At 44.9% G+C, this 19,412-nt stretch overlaps 1 protein-coding gene and 1 long non-coding RNA gene across 5 annotated transcripts in view; one reads left to right on the forward strand and one right to left on the reverse strand.

The window, feature by feature from the left end:
- LOC120401392 lies at positions 1–12,782 on the reverse strand. The gene is made up of 2 exons (XR_005596425.1): positions 12,410–12,782; positions 1–551 (listed from the first exon to the last, which is right to left on the reverse strand). It is a non-coding gene; the product is annotated as an uncharacterized LOC120401392 (long non-coding RNA).
- The window catches only part of CGA (glycoprotein hormones, alpha polypeptide), a 27,295-nt gene continuing 20,343 nt past the window's right edge, over positions 12,461–19,412 (forward strand). For 2 of the 4 annotated variants that reach the window (XM_039531321.1, XM_039531322.1), the window contains exons 1-3: positions 12,461–12,877; positions 13,301–13,448; positions 17,973–18,100. The gene's annotated coding sequence lies outside the window, so the exon portion shown is untranslated. Of the gene's footprint in view, positions 12,878–13,300; positions 13,449–14,626; positions 14,721–17,972; positions 18,101–19,412 lie in introns of those variants that run through there. The other 2 variants (XM_039531323.1, XM_039531324.1) reach the window with 2 other exon arrangements.

Raw genomic sequence — 19,412 nt, forward strand, 5'->3', positions numbered from 1 at the left:
GACTCCCAACAATATTGCAATGTGCCATAATAAATGTGAGGATTATTATCAGACAAAATAGATGGGAGATTATTGCTCAAAAGCAGTAATACAGAGGATCCGGTGAGGACAGTTGACAGTAATGAGATATGAGCTCAAAGTGAAAAAATGTGAATGCAGTACAGGAAGATATTGTATAAGTAATATACTATATAACTTATATAAGTAGTATATATATAAAAATATCCTATTTAGAGCTTTTTATTAATTTATTATTTATTTGTATTATGGTATCATCTAGTTACCCTAATCCAGATCAAGGTCCCATCATTTTTGTCCCTATCCAAAATCTTTTTCTATATTTAAGTCTATGAAACTATCCCTTAAAAAAAAAGAAAAGAAAAAGAGGTGTATGTAGTGACATCATGCCCTCAGATCCTCATGTTGTCTCCTCCATGTGCAAATCACTCAAACTGTGCAGAAAAGGGGATCTGTGTCCTCTCCCCACATTTTGGACTGCATGAAGAATTTTTATCTGGTCCAGGGATCTGTGCAGGAGGAGGGTGCTGGGCCTGCGAAAAAAGAAATGTTGGGGCAGGAATTAGGCTGGTGTGGTTACACATTATTCCCTCTCCAAGGAATATAGAGATGGGAGTACAGTGGAAAGGTAATACAGTTCTAATAACTCATCAACTTGGCTCCTGGGATATGCTTTAAATGTGGCGATCACATTTACCTTCCTAAAGTTAACATAAGAATAGCCTTACTCGGTCAGACCAAAGGTCCATCTAGTCCAGTATCCTGTCTTCCGACAGTGGCCAGTGCCAGGTGCTCCAGAGAGAATGAACAAAACAGGTAATCATCAAGTGATCCATCCTGTCGCTCAATCCCAGCTTCTGGCAAACAGAGGCTAGGGACACCATTCCTGCCCATCCTGGCTAATAGCCATTGATGGACCTATCCTCCATGAACTTATCTAGTTCTTTTATGACTTATCTAGTCCTGTTATGGTCTTGGCCTTCACAACATCCTCTAGCAAGAAGTTCCACAGGTTGACTGTGCGTTGTGTGAAGAAAGACTTCCTTTTATTTGTTTTAAACCTGCTACCTATTAATTTCATTTGGTGACCCCTAGTTCTTGTAGGGTAGGGACACACCCAGCTGCAGAAAGACACAGACTGAAATCAGCACGGCATGAGAAGGCTTCAGCTCTGGAATTACTCAGCACTCAAGTGCACACCTCCTCTGGGGTGCAAACCCAAAATTGTATCATCTTGCATTGCACAGAGAACTGTACAGTGTAAACTCATTGAAATTTGCCCCCTCCCACCATGTGGAGGAAGATATACACAGCTTTTTGACACACACACCCCACTTATGAATTCCACAACTGGTTTTAGAGAAAACAAAAATAAGTTTATTAACTACAAAAAGATAGATTTTAAGTGATTATAAGGAATCGCAAACAGATCAAAACACATTACCCAGAAAAAAAAAAAAACAATATAATCTTAAAATACTAAAGAAACTGGTTACAAGTAGTAATTTCTCACCCTAAATGTTGTTTTAGACAGATTGCAGAGGTTCTTGAAGGCAAGCTGCTCTTGCTTGCAGCTTAAAATTCCAGGCATTTCTTTCACAGGCCAGATACCTTTCCAGCCTAGGATCAGGTCTTCTCCTCCCCTTTGTCTTTGTTTCTTAGATGTTCGCAGCAGTCAATTTGGGTGGGGATTCAGTGAAGAACCACCCTGATTATGTCACTCACTTCTGCGCTGCTACTAGTGAGGGTGCATAAGTAAGGGTGGCCATACCATACTATGCCACTGTCACTGTTGGCAGCAGCACTGCCTTTGGAGCTGGACTCCCAGCCAACAGCCATAGAGCTTCCTGGAGCTGAGGGAAGTTCTTGGAGGTGGGTCTGGCCTGGGACCAGGAGCAGCCCCTGCAGGGGAAGAGGAAGTCCCATCCCCGTCAGCCCAGGTGGGACTAGCAGCTGGAGCCTGGTACATTGGAGGAGCCCCCAGCCATGCACTTCCCCTATATTAGCCAGATTTCACAGGGGAAAACTAGATTTCATGGTCCATGATGCATTTTTTTACAGCAATCAATTTGGTAGGGCCCTATCCATGGATCTCAGTAGGGTAGGGAGTCTCACTTCTGTGCAGCAGACCTCACCCTGGAAATGCCCTTGTGGTGTAGTCTCTTTGCAGCAACAAGTGCAGGTCTGCCTTTCTCCCATGCCCACCGAGTCCCTCCTTCAACTGGAGCATGCCCAGCAGGTCTGACAAGGCTTCCTGGGCCCAGAGTTATTCCTGCACTCTTAACTCTCCAATGTGAGTAGGATTGCCAGGTGCCAGATTGCCAGTTGAAAAGGGGACCTGGCAGTGTCTGGTCAGATATACTGACTGGACACCAAAAGTTTGGTTACTGTGGGTGGGGGAGATGCAGGGTCATCAATCCATGCTAGCCCCTGCTCAGCTGGGGCTGCCTCCTACATGCAGGCAGGCAGGCTCTGTGTCAGGCTGCAGCTTCTGTCCCAGACCCAGAGCAGAGGGAGCCCAGCTGGGGTAGGGGAGGAAGGGCAGTGGAGAGGATCAAGTGAGGAAGGGGGAGAGGGGCGAGGAACAAGTGGGGGTGCTGGGCATTGGGGGGGGGTAGAGCCTGGGTGGGGGCTTAGGAGGAAGTGGTGGATCAGGGGCTAGGCCTGGGGGAAAGAGGCGGGACCGGGGCAGAGTCTTTGGGGGAAGAGGCAGGTCAGAAGGTGGGACCAGGGCAGGGGGGAGAGACAGGGTGGGGGCTGTCCAGTTTTCAGAAAGTCAAAAGTTGGCAACCTTGTGTGAGGTTTATCTACTCAACACACACCAATCAACAAGTTTCAGTGGGGTTTGTGATTGCCAACAGATCAAAGTTACACTTGCTGTGAGTCACCCAATCTCTAGCATTAGAGGGGTCCCTCCAATTTGTGTGTGATCATTTCAGGGTCAAAATTCAGCTATAAACACGCACACAAAAATGAGGGCTTCCCTTTTGTCTACTTAGTGTCTTCCTTTTCTTTCCTTATCCCTAGCCTGTCTTCCTCTGTCTCCTACCTAATTCAAAGTCCTGCTCATATTCTTCCTCCAGGCTTTCTCTACAGTCGTCTGCCCCACCCCTGCTGCATACATTCATCTGCCTACATATAATCCCTCTTTGCCAACTCCTGTTATTCTTGCACCTCTTCCTACTCTCTGCATTGCCTTTGTCTCATCACTTTCCCATGCATTCTTGGCTAGCGTAGACCCCTGTCCTTAAATTAAATTCAGGGAAAGACTCCTGTACCTGCACAGAACCCCATGAAAGTTAATGTAGCTGCACCTGTGTGCAAGGGTGTGCCCATGCTGATCCAATTGGAGGATCAGGGTCTTAGCTGTTTATTGAAAAATGTACTGAAAGTGAATAAAACAGAGTTCAATCACTGGGTATTTTATGAGGTGCATATTGTCTAAGATGTGCTACATTCATTACATTCTTTGCCTCATTTCCTCCATATCTTGTAAGAGGTGCAGTCAATGGAGCAGGAAACTCTTGCTTCAATTCTTTTTACATTTTGTAGGGCAAAAACTGTGTTCCTCTTTAGGTATGCAGGAAAGAGGGTCCCTTTTTGGGCTTAAGGATAAGGCATTCCAGTGATTAAACATTTTTTTGGCTTTTAACTGACAGCTGCCAAAATTCTGTTTAAAATTAAGGTAAGCGCTTGTTGGTAGATATGTGCTCAGTAGAAAAAGCCCCTTATTTTTTGCATTACAACCTGCTTTCTGTGTTTCCCAGCTCTCCGATATTTAGCTCTTCTCTAATCAGTTTGTCACACTGAGTGACACAGCTCTTGGTTGGCACAGGGCATAAAAAAAAACATTCCCCAAGATTGGATTTTATAGCTGCATATTTAAAGAAATATGTTCCTTAATTTTTTAGCAAATTAATACTGCAAACTGGAAGTCCTTGGTGTAATACAAATCCAAGTGCCAAGTACAGCACACACACACACAAAAAAGTGCCATTTTCTAACCACAGGAGGAGGAGGAATGGATTTCAAAATCGGCAAATGTAAGTGCTCTGTAGTCCCTTGCCATTCTTTGACTGATGATGAGCTGTGTGTACTGCCTGTTACAGGAATATTGATTGGAATCAGATGATAAAATCATTGCACAGGGGGGAAAAAAAACCACTGCAAGTGAAAATGAGAAGATGGAAATGTAATAAAATTCTTGATTTAAAAATGATTTATTGGAATAAAATAAAAATGCTTCCTATAACAGAGTTGAGAGTTAGTCCTGGGAATAACAAAAATGTTGAAAGAATATAACCGTTGCTTAATAAAATTATACATATCTCTGACAGCCATCCCACACTGTACATCAACCTTCCTTATTCTGCAATTTTTCCTCAGACAGCGCTTCAGCTTTACGTACAATTAATCCACTGGTATTATAGTAATAGAGATTCATGCTGGAAAGCATTAACTTCCTCTGTTAAATCCCCTTTAAAGCAAACATTTGAAAAATATTTCCTTTGTTCAGGACATGCAATTTAGTAGCTCTCTTTTTATCCTGAGATAGCAATTCTTATGCATACTATTCCTGTATAAAAAACGCATTAAATTACATAATAGTAAAAGATCTGAGACAAACTTTGCATTACTTTGGCACAAATGACTAAGGAAAAATATATGACTAATCCTGCTCGGATTGAGGTAAATGGCCAAACAAACATTGACATTAAGAGGGGTAGGACTGGGTCCTAATTTGTACTCTACAATACTTAGCTATTAAAGAGAATGGGCCTGATTCTGCAGATTGCTGAATGCTTACTTTAAAGTTTTGAGTTTTCTCAACTCCCACTGAACTATGTCCAGCAGAGCATATACACATGTACTTAAGTCTTTGCTGAACAGCAATGGATTTATGTGCTTGCTTAGGTGTCACTGGACTTAAGCATATGATTAAGTGCTTTGTAAACAGACAAGGGCTGCAGAATCAAGGGTCCAGTCAATGGGAGTCAAGGACTGAGTGCCTTACAGGAGTCACTGTCACGGCCAGGTCATGGGCAGCCAGACCTAGTAGACAGAGCTAGAGTCTTCAGTCACAAGACAGGAATCAGGAGTTGACTGGATCAGGATAACTGGAGTTCAGAACCATGAGTCGGGAACAGGGCCGCCTCTAGACCCCAGCGCGCCAAGCGCGCGCTTGGGGCGGCATGCCGGCAGGAGGGCGGCAGGCGGCTCCGGTGGACCTCCCGCAGGCATGCCTGCGGAGGGTCCGGTCGTCCGCGGCTCCGGTAGACCTGCCGCAGACGTGCCTGTGGAGGGTCCACTCTGGTCCCGCGGCTCGGATGGAAAGACCGATACAAAGGTAAAGGTGGGGGAGTAGCATTGTATGTCAATAATGAGGTGAAAAGTAACGAAATAACTAGCAATGCAATGGATAATACGGAGTCTGTTTGGGCAATGGTCACATTGGGGAAGAAAACTACTAGAGCGTCCCCTGGGATAGTGATTGGGGTGTGCTATAGACCGCCGGGATCTAGCCTGGATATGGATAGAGAGCTCTTTAATGTTTTTAAGGAGGTAAATACTAATAGGAACTGTATGATCATGGGAGATTTTAACTTCCCGAATATAGATTGGGAAACAAATGCTAGTAATAATAATAGGGCTCAGCTTTTCCTAGACGTGATAGCTGATGAATTCCTTCATCAAGTAGTTGCTGAACCGACGAGGGGGGATGCCATTTTAGATCTGATTTTGGTAAGTAACGAGGACCTTGTTGAGGAAATAGTTGTAGGGGACAACCTTGGCTCAAGTGATCATGAGCTAATTCGTTTCAAAATAAATGGAAGGATAAACAAAATTGCATCTGAGACTAAGGTTTACGATTTCAAAAGGGCTAACTTTACTAAATTGAGGCGACTAGTTAGGGAAGTGGATTGGACTAACATATTTAGGGATCTAAAGGCGGATGACGCCTGGGGTTATTTCAGGTTGAAGTTGCAGGAGCTGTCAGAGGCATGTATCCCGAGAAAGGGAAAACGGTTCGTAGGTAGCAGTTTTAGACCGAGCTGGATGAGCAAGCGTCTTAGAGGAGTGATTAAGAAAAAACAGAAAGCGTACAAGGAGTGGAAAATGGGAGGGATCAGCAAAGAAACCTACCTTATTGAGGTCAGAGGGTGTAGGGAAGCAGTGAGAAAGGCAAAGAGCCGGGTGGAGATGGACCTAGCGAAGGGGATTAAAACCAATAGCAAAAGGTTTTTTAGCCATATAAATAGGAAGAAAACCAAGAAGGAAGAAGTGGGACAGCTTAAAACTTTAAACGGAGTGGAGATTAGAGATAATCTTGGCATGGCACAATATCTGAACGAATATTTTGCCTCGGTCTTTAATGAGGCTAATGAAGGGCTAAGGAATAGTGATAGAGGGACTGATGGGAATGAAGATATGGGGGTAGACATTACGGTATCTGAGGTGGAAGCCAAACTTGAACAGCTTAACAGAAGTAAATCGGGGGGCCCGGATAATCTTCATCCTAGAATATTAAGGGAATTGGCGAGTGAAATTGCAAGCCCATTAGCGATGATTTTTAATAAATCTCTAAACTCGGGGGTTGTACCGTTTGACTGGAGATTAGCTAATATAGTTCCTATATTCAAGAAGGGGAAAAAAAGTGACCCGGGTAACTACAGGCCTGTTAGTTTAACATCTGTAGTATGCAAAGTCATGGAAAATTTTTTAAAGGAGAGAGTGGTTACGGACCTTGAGGCCGATGGCAACTGGGACAAATTACAGCATGGTTTTACGAAAGGTAGATCGTGCCAAACCAACCTGATCTCCTTCTTTGAGAAAGTAACAGATTTTTTAGACAAGGGAAATGTGGTGGATCTAATATATCTTGATTTCAGTAAGGCGTTTGATACGGTACCGCATGAGGAATTACTGGTTAAATTGGAAAAGATGGGGATCGAAATGAAAATCCAGAGGTGGATAAGGAGCTGGTTAAAGGGGAGACTGCAGAGGGTCGTATTGAAGGGTGATCTGTCGGGTTGGAGGGGGGTTACCAGTGGAGTTCCTCAAGGTTCGGTTTTGGGTCCGATTTTATTCAATCTATTTATTGCTGACCTCGGAACCAAAAGTAGGAGTGGGCTGATAAAGTTTGTGGATGACACAAAGTTGGGAGGTATTGCCAATTCGGAAAAGGATCGGGATATCCTCCAGGGAGATTTGGATGACCTTGTAAACTGGAGTATTAGTAACAGGATGAAATACAATAGTGAGAAGTGTAAGGTTATGCATTTAGGGATGACTAACAAGAATTTTAGTTATAAGCTGGGGACGCACCAGTTGGAAGTAACGGAGGAGGAGAAGGACCTAGGAGTCCTGGTTGATTGTAGGATGACTATGAGTAGGCAACGTGATGTGGCCGCTAAAAAAGCTAATGCGGTCTTGGGATGCATTAGGTGAGGTATTTCTAGTAGAGATAAGGAGGTGCTAGTCCCGTTATATAAGGCGTTGGTGAGACCTCATTTGGAGTATTGTGTGCAGTTTTGGTCTCCCATGTTTAAGAAGGATGAATTCAAACTGGAATGGGTACAAAGAAGGGCCACTAGAACGATCCGAGGAATGGAAAGCCTGTCGTATGAAAGGAGACTTGAGGAGCTCGGTTTGTTTTCCTTAACCAAAAGAAGGATAAGAGGAGATATGATTCCACTCTTTAAATATATCAGAGGGATAAATACCAGGGAAGGAGAGGAATTATTTACACTCAGTGCTAATGTGGACACGAGGACAAACGGATATAAATTGTCAGTCAGGAAATTTAGGCTTGAAATTAGACGAAGGTTTCTAACCATCAGAGGAGTGCAATTCTGGAACAGCCTACCGAGGGAAACAGTGGGGGCAAAGGACCTCCATGACTTTAAGATTAAGCTAGATAAGTTTATGGAGGGGATGGTATGATAGGATAACGGGTTTAGTCAATAGGTCAATAACGTGCCACAATGGTAATTAGTACAAAGGGTCAATGATAGGATATTGTTAGCCTTTTTCCAGAGGGTCTGGCTGGAGAGTCTTGCCCGCATGCTCGGGGTTCAGCTGATCGCCATATTTGGGGTCGGGAAGGAATTTTCCTCCAGGGTAGATTGGCAGTGGCCCTGGAGGTTTTTCGCCTTCCTCCGAAGCATGGGGCAGGGGTCGCTTGCTGGTGGATTATCTGCTACTAGAAGTCTTTAAATCATGATTTGGAGCATTCAACAGCAGAGTCAAGGGAGAGAATTATTTCAGGAGTGGGTGGATCGGCTTATGTGGCCTGCATCTTGCAGGAGGTCAGACTAGATGATCATAATGGTCCCTTCTGATCTTGAATTCTATGATTCTATGATATTTATGACAACCATGTAACACTCCCAAGCTCTCACTTGCCAGGTAAATTATACCACTACTGTGACGGACCATTACTAAACCTTGGTGGTTTTGATTGGGTGACCCTCAGATATATTTCATATTACAACACAATAACCCTACTTACAGCGGACTTCTTACACCTGCTTGGCATCATGAACAGGATAGGCACAGTTTGAGGCACTGCGGACTAAGTTGACTGATCAAGAGACCAAATTTAGAGAACATGCAGCCACTCTGCAAGAGGCAAGACAAGAGCAGAAGGAGGCGCTATCTCTGGGTAAGGTGGTTATCAACTACCTAGCAGAAATACCTGTCACCTGCTTTGTATATAGACAGGGATAAGAAAATTCTAGATTTCTGTGGTACCACTATTAAACCTGGGGACCTGGCTGTTAATAGACTAAGATGGCTCTGAACATGGTGACAAGGAAGGATTCCTGTCTGTTGCCCAGGATGTTTTGTTGTGCCAGCAAAACATGCGCAAACACTTTCCCTGGAACGGAGAGCAAGGTGATAGGCCTGTAGCTCTTATATTTGCTGTGTGGCCCCTTGCCCTTATAGTGAGAGCACAATACCGTCCTTCCAGACGGTTGGCAGGGTTCCAGTTCTGCATACCAGACAAAAGATGGCCAGGAGTGATTCTACTACAGGTATGCAGTGCCTACCAGAAATCTTACTACCCACACAACTGCTAAAACAATCATCATGAAAAATTGTTTTGAGTATAATGGGTGTCCTGCCAAGGTGCACTCACAGCAGGGGAGGAACTCTGAAGCTGGAGTGATCCAGAAATTATGCCATTTAGATGATATCTCTGAGTTGCACAATTCCATATCATTCTCATGGAAAGGGACAATGTGAATGATTTAAATGAACTATGCATGAAATGTTGGGAACACTATCACCATTGAAAAGACAAACTGGAATCGGTATCTTCCAGAGTTGGTAATAGCCTCCAATGGCATTTACATAGTTTCAAAGGGTATTCACCCATTTACTTAATGTTCAGTAGAGACCCTCATTTACCTTTGGATCTTCAGTTGGGGACTTTAGAACCATCTGAAGTGAGAAACCTGGGTAATAGGGCCTGTGACCATTACAAAATGTTGAAAGCTGCTTGTTCAGTAGCTTTGAAAATGGCAGAGAAAGGCAGCCAGACATGAAAGATATATTAGCTTATGACTGAAAAGCTCGAGTTGCCCTGATCCGGCCTGGGGATATAGTTCTTCTGACAAATCATTGTCTCAGAGGTCAGCCCAGAATTCAAGACATGTGGGAACCAGTCCCATACATAGTAATTAGTCAGTTGAGTCCTGATTCCCCAGTGTTTAACGTTAAGTCTGAACGAGGGGGTGAGATGAAGATGATTCATAAGGACCAGTTAAAATTAGCTACTTTCCCCACAGAGAGACAGTCTTTCTGAAAAAGAGCATAAGATAGGGGACTCTGATTCGGAGGAAGATCTGGAATGAGAAACTGTGTGGGTCCTGCTAGGGGAGGAACCTGAGGCTCAAGAGACAGACTCAGTAGTAGATGATATTTAGAAGAAGGGGAAGAAAAGTATACTATCGAGGATGGTAATGTAGAGAAAGAGGAAGTTCTTTTTGTACCTGTGACGGGTCTGGTACCCCGGCACCCCCTGGTGGCAGGAGCGAGCTGGGGCCTAGCGCCGCACCATTCCCTTGTTCTTCGGTCTGCCCCTGGTAACCGGCGTATTACGGCCTACTGGCCAGAGTTCACGTAAACACCCCCTCTCGGAGCGGGGTAGCACGGCCTAGCGGCCGGAGTCCAACAACTCCCCTCTTCGGAGCGGGGTAGCACGGCCTAGCGGCCAAAGTCCATAGACACCCCCTCGGAGCGGGGTAGCACGGCCTAGCGGCCAAAGTCCATAGACACCCCCCTCCGGAGCGGGCTTCAAGGGGTGGGGTAGGGGGACTCGGGCCCGCCCTCTCCGCCGAGTCCTGACCCAGGGCCCTGATTGTGGCAAGCTCTCCTTGCCCCCCCCACCCCCGCTCGGCGGGGATCCGCCCGCAACACGCCGAGCGGTACTGCAGCTTTAAGGCTGTCAGTCTCGACAATCCCCTGGGTCACTTCCTACCCTGTCTAGCCGGACGTCGGCGTTGTGGGAGCGGTTCCCCCGTAGGTCCCTCCCGGCAAGCGCCCCCCCCGGGTCTCCGGTACGGCCTCTGCTCGGCTGACACCCCGGTCCAGGCGCACTGGCTCTCCTTTTGCAGGAGCTGACGGTCTGCGTCCTTCTCCCACGGTGGTCAGCCCCGACTGAGCAGACCTGCAGGCTTTTATACTGGTCTGCCAGTTGGAGCACGCCCAGCAGACCTTCCTGGGCATGGCTTCCTCTGCTATCAAAGAAGGGTTAACCCCCGCTGTACCAGTGCGGGGCTGTCCCGCCCCGTCAAAGTACCCCATAGGTCTTCCCGTGAGACAAAGGACAAATATCCCACCTACCTACAAAAAGATTGTTCTGTATTCAAATAGTTATACTGTATTAAACTTAAGTATAAGAATTATAAAATATGTAATATGCCAGGAATGGTGTATTTAAAGGGGGGGAGGTATGTAAATATGGTAAAGGGATTTGACCCTGTAGGGTGATATATGATTTAGGGTGTGTTCAGGGTGAATGCACTGTCATTGTTCTATGGAGAGGAAGAAGCCCCACCCTCTGAGAAAGTGAGAGGAGATGGCCTTTCCATTCAGAGGGAGGGGAAGTGACAGTTGGAGAAGAGGTGGACAACTGAGGGACTGAGTCAGGCAGTGCCTGATGGAGAGAAACAGAGTCTGAGTCAACAGAGAGAAACAGTGAGGAGAGAGAGCAGAGAGAGGGATGGAGGGGAAACTGAGAGTAAGTGGAAACACTGAGACTGAGCAGGACAGACATGCCAAAGAGGATCCCGTTAGTGTAAAGTGGCTGGTCAAGTCAGTCTATGTTTGATGGTGTGTTCCTGTTTGTTCTCGACCATCGGTTCTGGTTGTCTCCTATTATTGATTTGTGTGCTGCCGGAGATCTGGAACAGGAGTACCAGCGGGTCTGGTCTAATGTGAACCCTTGCAAGCAAAAATCACTGGAGTCTAGTCCATCTCTTCAGGAAGTCACGAGAGGCACTTGAGTCTCAAAGACTTGGGCATTAGACAGAACCCAGTGAGATATTTGAGGAAAGTGCACCCTTGAACTAGGAAAAAATAACACATAAAAGCCTGTGAATACAGAGAGACATAGATATATTTCTTTAGTTAGAGGGTTATATTTTGTTACATACACTTAGTAGCTAGTTATAGAGCATGTGTATATAATACATATATATTTGAACCATTAGAATTTTTTTATGTATATCCTTCATCAATGTAATGTTATAATAGGTAGGTAGAATCCAGTTGTAATTGTTCAGTTTAAATAAAATCCCCATTATGTTATATTTTTGACAAACAGTTTTATTATCTTGGCTAACATTAAATAACTTTTTATCATGGTGTAACACACTTCCCAGCTCTTACCTGCTGGGTAAATTATACCACTGTGATGGATCATTATTAAATGTTGGTCTGTGGTTTTGGGATACAGTGACCTTCTGTGTTTCAAATTACAATAGAATACCCTACTCAGGGAGGTCTGCTTAAAAGTTGGTAAGGTTGAGTTCTATTTTGCACTTAAAAGCAAGGATTTGACCTCTTTTTGTTTGGTATGCAAAATACAGTGTATCCTCCCAAAACTTACAGCATTTACTCTTTGATTACAGAATGAATTTTCTGAGAATTTATAAGTTTAATTAAAACTTAATTTTAGCTCAAACTAATAAAAATCTGTCCTTTAAAAAAATAGCCTCTTTGTTAATCTCTTCTTTGTCTCAAATGATCTTAACAAAAGAATCATGCAGACACTTAATACTTTTCCAGATAGTTAAAAATAATTGCAATTAGGTTGTAATTAAGCTAAGCTATTAATGATTGTTCTATATAATTATGGTTATGTAACTGCTGTAGAGCTTACCTTGGTTCTTGGGTGTCTCTGTGCTGGAAACTCAGGCAGAGGCAAGATGTCCTTGAGAGAAGCAGGGGAGGGCAAGCACAGACTGGGAGAGATGCTATTTTAAGCAATAGAGGCCCCAGTTGGCTTGGAGGAGTTATAGCAGGTGCGCCTGGATGGCTACCAGCATGCCCACTCAGAGGAGGAGCAATGTCTGAGAGACAGGTTAGAGTTCAACTGATTGACAGGAAAAAGCCTGGGAAAGTAGAGCTAGCCTGACCAATAAAGACAATCTTCAGTGAAGTGCCTGCCTCCAGGAGCACTGTGGGAGGAAAGTAGCCATTTGGGGAGGTGTCTAGAGCCAATCATTGAAAGGGTAGCATTTTCTGTTCATCAGCTTGAGTCCCAGACCTGCATGCAGGGTGTGACACATAGCCAGAAAAGGTTAAGCAGCTTGCAGGCTAATTGACCCAGATTCAACCTGTTAGAAAGGTATGTAAATGGTAATTAGGGCCATTCCATGTTAGATAGGCTAGAACTTTGAAATGTAAACTTGTATTGTTAAAGAATTGGAAGAAGATAGTGATTGTAGTAGTCTATGTTTACCTATATCTTGTTAGACGTTAATAGTATAACCAAACGGTTCCTGTCTAGGGCTGTATTCTGTTAATTCAGAGATCAAAAGGAAACATTAACATTTGGATGAACCTTGCATGAAATAATATCATTAAAGTTTGTGGTAAACTGTCTATAAACTACTTATGTTAATCCATGTAGTTAATTACCAGTAATGTTTGAAAGAGAGGGTTATTTCAAAAGCCTATTGTTCATCCAAGGACTCTGTGCTGCCCAGGAACTATATAAAGGACGCTTGGGACCTGATATTTCATCTCCTATCTGCTTATGCTTTATCAGGGGAAGCATTGAGCTGCAAGATTGAGGTCTCCAAATTCATTTGGATTATCCTGGTGTTCAACATTGGACTGTAACCTATGGACTAATTCTATGAACTCTGTGCAACTCCTAAGCTCACCACCTCTGCTATGAAACTGATCTCAGATCTGTACTCATGTCTGTATGTATAATGATCTTTTAACCAATACTCTTTTCTTTTTTTTTAATAAATTTTAGTTTAGCTGGCTGTAAGAATTGGCTGTATTTGGGTAAAATCTGAAGTATTCATTAACCTGGGCGGTAATGTGTCCGATCCTATGGGATTGGTAGAACTTTCTTATACAATGAATAAGATTTTCAGTAATCCTCATTATATTTGACTTGGGTGTCTGGGTGGAAGCCCAAGGCTGGGTTGCTGTAAGGGAACTGTGTTTTGGTTTCTGTGTAACCAGCGAGGTATTATAGAAGCAGTTCTGTTGCTAGTTTGGTGAATCTAAGTATTAGAATAACCACCAACTTTGGGGATAGTCAGCGCCATTTTTTGCATTTGGCCCTAATTGAGCAACCTCAGTGTAGGCTCTCCCCATACCCCTGCCCCGGGACCCTGGTCACACAGGGTAATTCCTGAGAATTGGCCTCTGGGTATCTGGAAGCAATAGCCCTAAGCTTGTTCTGTTCCCTCTTCAATGTAACTCTCAGTTTATAGGGTTGTGTTAGGAGAACTACCTACCTTGTCAGGCTAAATTAGTCCTTCAGATACCTAGATAAATCAGTTACCACATAGCAATTACTGCTCTTGCTGCTAATTCAAGGTTGCCTACCTGCTGTAATTGTATCTGAGCTGTAGGACAGGAGACTGGGAGCAGGGGCGGCTCTACAAATTTGGCCGCCCCAAGCAATCATGCCCGGGAGGCGCCCCCGAGCCGCGGGAGCTGCGGAACTGCCGCGGGCATCACTGCGGAGGGTCCGCTGGTCGCGCGGCTCAGCTGGACCTCCCGCAGCTGCGGGCGGTTCGCTGGTCCGGCGGCTCCGCTTGAGCTGCCGCAGTCAAGCCGGCGGGAGGTCCAGCCGAGCACCAGCGAACCGTCGCAGTCATGCCTGCGGCAGGTCCGGTCGTCCCGGGCTCGGTGGACCTCCCGCAGGCATGACTGCGGCAGGTCCACCGGCGCAGCCTGCCGCCCCCCTGGGAAAGGGCCGCCCCAGGCGGGTGCTTGCCCCGCTGGGCTCTAGAGCTGCCCCTGACTGGGAGTTAGGGTTTTTAAGATAGTTATTATAGTTTGCACCTGATCCCTGCATCCTTTTATGGTGAGGGTCAATCTTGGGGCCAGAAGCAGCCTGATTCCTGTATGAAGAGGATGCCTGCTAACTTCGATTGTCAGCCCCTCTGCAGTTGCTGAGGAGACTGGATTCAGCTCTGAACCTGAGGATCATTCACAGAGTTGTGAGCACACCATCTTTTAGTTAGTCAGGGCAATTGTTTGGGAGATGCCCTGTTCCCTGAACTGTGCCTTCAAGCTGTGGGATAAGGATTTGGGATTTTATTACCTACAGTCTATTAAATCTGCTTAGCATCTTATCCCACGTGACAGTCTTTTGGGCTGAACCAGGTCAATCAAATTGCTTATTGCTGCTACAGAAGATACTGTTTTTGCAGGTCATCAAGCAATCCCATGGAGAACACATACCAGTGGGATGTTACATTTTATTCCTGGGAGTTTTGGGGAAATTCCACAGAATTATCAGTGTGGGGAGGGCAGTGATGCCCCTGAGAGTATTGGTTTACTCTGTCCTGTCATATTTACTTCCTGTTTAATACAGTTACTCTGAATATATTGTGTGTTTGTGTTTATTGCCTGGGAGTCTCCAACTATCTGGTAAGTAATTCAGAGTCAACTGTGGTTAGAATTTTCCTTCCAGGCTGCTATGGAAGAGCAAGGGGGTGGCAGCACAGCTGAGTAAATTGATCAGGGAAGAGATTAAAGAAGTTTATACCCTTTTGAGCTGGAGGTGGGATCCAGATGAACCCAGGGCAAGGGCACTGAAGTCCTCCCAAAAGTGGGGTACTGGGGGCCCCCTAGGCCCTGGCCACAGCCAAGCTGGAACAGGGCCAGGGAGCCCACTCAGGGTGGGGTGGGGGGCAAAAGCATCCCTCTGCCCAGGTCCTGGGCCCCTCACCTAGGGCAGGTGGAGGAACCCAGGCTCCCTGCAGCTCTCCCCTACCCAGCTCTGGTGAGCGGGGTGGAGGCTTCACAGCTGCAGCCCAGCCATAATAAGAGCTGGGCTGGCAGCTGTGGGAAGCTGTGGTAGACCCTCCACCTGCCTGCAGTGCGGCGAGCCTGAGAAGAGCAGCCTCTGGCCCATGTCCCCACCCCTGGGACTCCTCTGCCCAGGTCACGGACCCTCCATCTCCATCTGCCCTTGGCCGGGCGGGGACATGAGTCGGGGGCTGCTTTCAGCCCCTCTGTGCCCCAGGCAGGTGGAGGGCTTGCCATGGCTTCCCACAGCTGCCTTGGCTCTCCGGCTGGGCTTCACTCTGGCCTGGCTGGGGGGTAGGGCCTTGGGGGGAAGAGGAGGGGATGGGGGGGGTCCGCCCTGGTGAAAAGTAGATGGGTCAGGCCGTTCTGGAGCCATTGAACCAGGCCCATCCATAAGGAGACTGGCGTTAAAGAGGCAATGGAGTGGACAGCGGTGCTACAATTATATTGGCTACAGTTAGATTTAAAACATAGACAGTGGGATACAGGGACTGAGCTCTCCATCTCCCTAGCCCCATTCACACAGTGCTCATCTCGATAGCATGCTAAATCAAGAAGTTAATTGCAAATTAAGGACCCAATTCTCCAGTATGCCTCAGCTACTTTGCTGTCTGTGGAAGATGCTTTATCTCTTCCTCCTCCATGCATGTGTGGGAGGATCAGGAAGAATATGGACCTTTATTAGTTAACAAAACAATATCATAACAGAATCAAATTACAATTGTCTATTGTAGAAAGATTAATTTAGCAAAGAATGGGATTTCATCTTTCTTACCATTGTGCTGAAAGGCTTAAATGGTCAGGCAGCCTTACCAGCCCAGGAAAGAACAAATGCCAAGCCTGAATCTATTTCAGGCCTTTGATTCAGGGCACAATTTATTATTCAAACACACACAAACTCATGCAGTAACAGAAAACAAAGTGATTCCCAGAGCAAAGCAGGCTGACATCCCAAGAGACATTTCCCTTTGCCTCTTACAGTCCTGGAAAGAGCACATACCCCTTCAATCCTTTCCCTCTGAGTCATGTGACAGGTTGGCAGCCCTTAGCCCTTTCCTGGTTGTTACACCCTGTTGCACAGCTGTGTCTATAAACAGATAGTCTGGCCAGGGCCGGCTTTAGCAAGTGCAGGTCCCTATTCGTACTCACCTAGTGGCGCTCTGGGTCTTCGGCTGCACTTTGGCAGCGGGTCCTTCACTCGCTCCAGGTCTTCGGTGGCACTCAAGAACCCAGAGCGAGTGAAGGACCCACCGCTGAAATAACACCGAAGACCCAGAGAGTGCCGCTGGGTGAGTAAAAATTAAAAAGGCGCCAGAGCGGGGCCCTCTTATCTGCTGGCATAGAGCCCTCTTAGGCGTGGGGCCCGATTCGGGGGAATTGGGTGAATCGGCCTAAAGCCGGCCCTGAGTCTGGCTGGGAAATTGAGTGCCATAGCATTTTTTACTGTCAGGGGTCTTAGCACCAGTCTCCCAATAAAATACAATAAATCCAACTCAGGCATTTACAGTCCACTTACATTTTTTCATATAGTTTAAATTGTATATATTCTTAAAAACAGCTGCACGATGTTGGTGGCAGAGAAACGCAGCGGTATTGCATCCTTGAGGTGACTGCATTTTAGTAAGGTGTGAAATGACTCCTGTATATCCAGCTTTTGTAACACTTTGTGATTGTTCATGATGAAATGTGATTATGTAAATGTATAACATTTTTATTTTAGAAAAGTACTTTTTGGAGATAGATAACATTGGCAGACCGTACTTCCCAATCAGGAATTAATCATCATGAACTAGTCCACTTTTCTAGTGATTCATCACTAATCAGAAATGTAATACATCTCTACCTAGATATAACGCTGTCCTCAGGAGCCAAAAAATCTTACCGTGTTATAGGTGAAACTGCGTTCTATTGAACTTGCTTTGATCCACCGGAGTGTGCAGCCTCCCTCCCCTCCTTCTCCCCACCCCGGAGCACTGCTTTACCATGTTATATCCAAATTCGTGTTATATCAGGTCATGGTATATTGGGGTAGAGGTGTACTTTGAACATCTATAGTACTTCTCATCCATGGATCTCAACATACTTTGCAAGTATTAACAACAATAATTAAATTAAGCCTCACAATACCGCTGTGGAGTTGTAAGGTATATAGAATGATCACTTAGATTCATCTGTCAGAAAGGATCATTATGATCATAGTGGCTGACCTCCTGCATAACACAGGCCATAAAACATCATGCCTGTAACTTCTGTTTGAGCTACAGCATATCTTTTAGAAAGAGATCCGCACCTTACCTATATGTAGGATAGAACAGGGCAACTGCTTAAGAGTGCACAACAATGCTCTGCCAGTTGAAGGAATAACGGGAAAGAGAACATTGTGTTAGCTTGTAAGATTTTGGGGGCAGGAACCCTCTTTTTGTTCTGTGTTTGTACAGCACCTAGCACCATCAAGTCCCGGCCCATGATTGGGGCTCTTAAGTGCAACTGCAATACAATTAACATTTCAGCTGAACGTGCAGAGGGAGACCTGACACAGATGCTTTCCCAGGTGATGATGGGCAGGGTAAGTGCAGTCTTAATAACAACACTGTTTTATTAAAGTAACAAATAAGCTATTTTGTGATTCCCAGTGATTGTCTTCTGTGTTCCTCTACTATCATTAACAGAGGTTGCTTATGTCACAATTTATTTATTATTTAAGGTTCTTTAGTACATTCTCCATTTTCATCTGTTAAAACTAGAAATTCAGTTATATGAAATCTGAAAACAACTTGCAGCAGAAAGCTCTGCTAAAACAAGAGAGGGTAAATATACAATAACTGCATTTTAAAGTTATTGACATTTTAGACTGGAGACAGTTTATGCCTAATTGTATCAACAATTTTTTCTTTATTTGCATATCTGTTAGAGTTGCAGATTTTGTTTCCTACAGAAAAAGGACATCTTTGCATTATTCAGGCCTCTGTTTAACTGAATTGGCAGTAGAAATGAATATATGAAATGAAATGAAATATCTTGTGTTGTATAGTGTACATAATTATTTATCAGATGTAAAGTTAAAACGCACAGGGATATGTTCACATGTATTTTCTGTTAGACATTTTTATGTTACAAATATTACAACATGGTTAAAAACAACCCCCCTATCTGTTTCCTGAAGGATTAGAAAGGAACAGAGCACAGAAACATAGACATTGACATACCTAATTAGATCAATAGTCCATCTAGTCTGGTATCCTGCCTTTGTCTAATGATGAGTACTTGATGTTTCAGAAGAATTTTAAAATGCCCTGTACTATACAAAGCCAATTAACTGAGCAATGCAGTACACAGGGTAAACAGTTCTTCCTGATCTCTGGAGGTGAATCAGACATGTATGAAGTTTGGTTACCTTTATTGATTAAAAATATTGAATTCAAATTGAAACCTGATAATTAAAACTATGGAGGTCAAACTGAAACATGTTAATGTGAGATATTTTGTTTTGTAACACTTTAGCAATCATTATCTACAGTAGAACCACAATTATATGAACACCAGAGTTATGGATTGACTGGTCAACCAGACACTCCCGATTTCTAACTGATCAGGAAGCAGCAGAGACAAAAATACATAAATAAAAGCAAGTACTGTACTGTGCCTGTATTGCATCTTAAAGGTAGGCACATCTAGACTGCCTATCTCCACTCCACTCCCACTCGCGGGGCAGACACTTAGAGCAAGAGGCTGGGGTTGCCAGCCCAAGGCAGCTGGAGCCAGCAGAGCACGACCAGTGCTGGGGTCTGCACAGCTTTCATCCCTTCCGGAGGGGGACTTGCTGCATGGTGCTGCAAGCTCTCTCTCTCTCTCACACACACTCTCACAAACACCCACAC

The sequence above is a fragment of the Mauremys reevesii genome, linkage group 3 (genome assembly GCF_016161935.1).
Source record: "Mauremys reevesii isolate NIE-2019 linkage group 3, ASM1616193v1, whole genome shotgun sequence".
NCBI lineage: Eukaryota > Metazoa > Chordata > Testudines > Geoemydidae > Mauremys > Mauremys reevesii.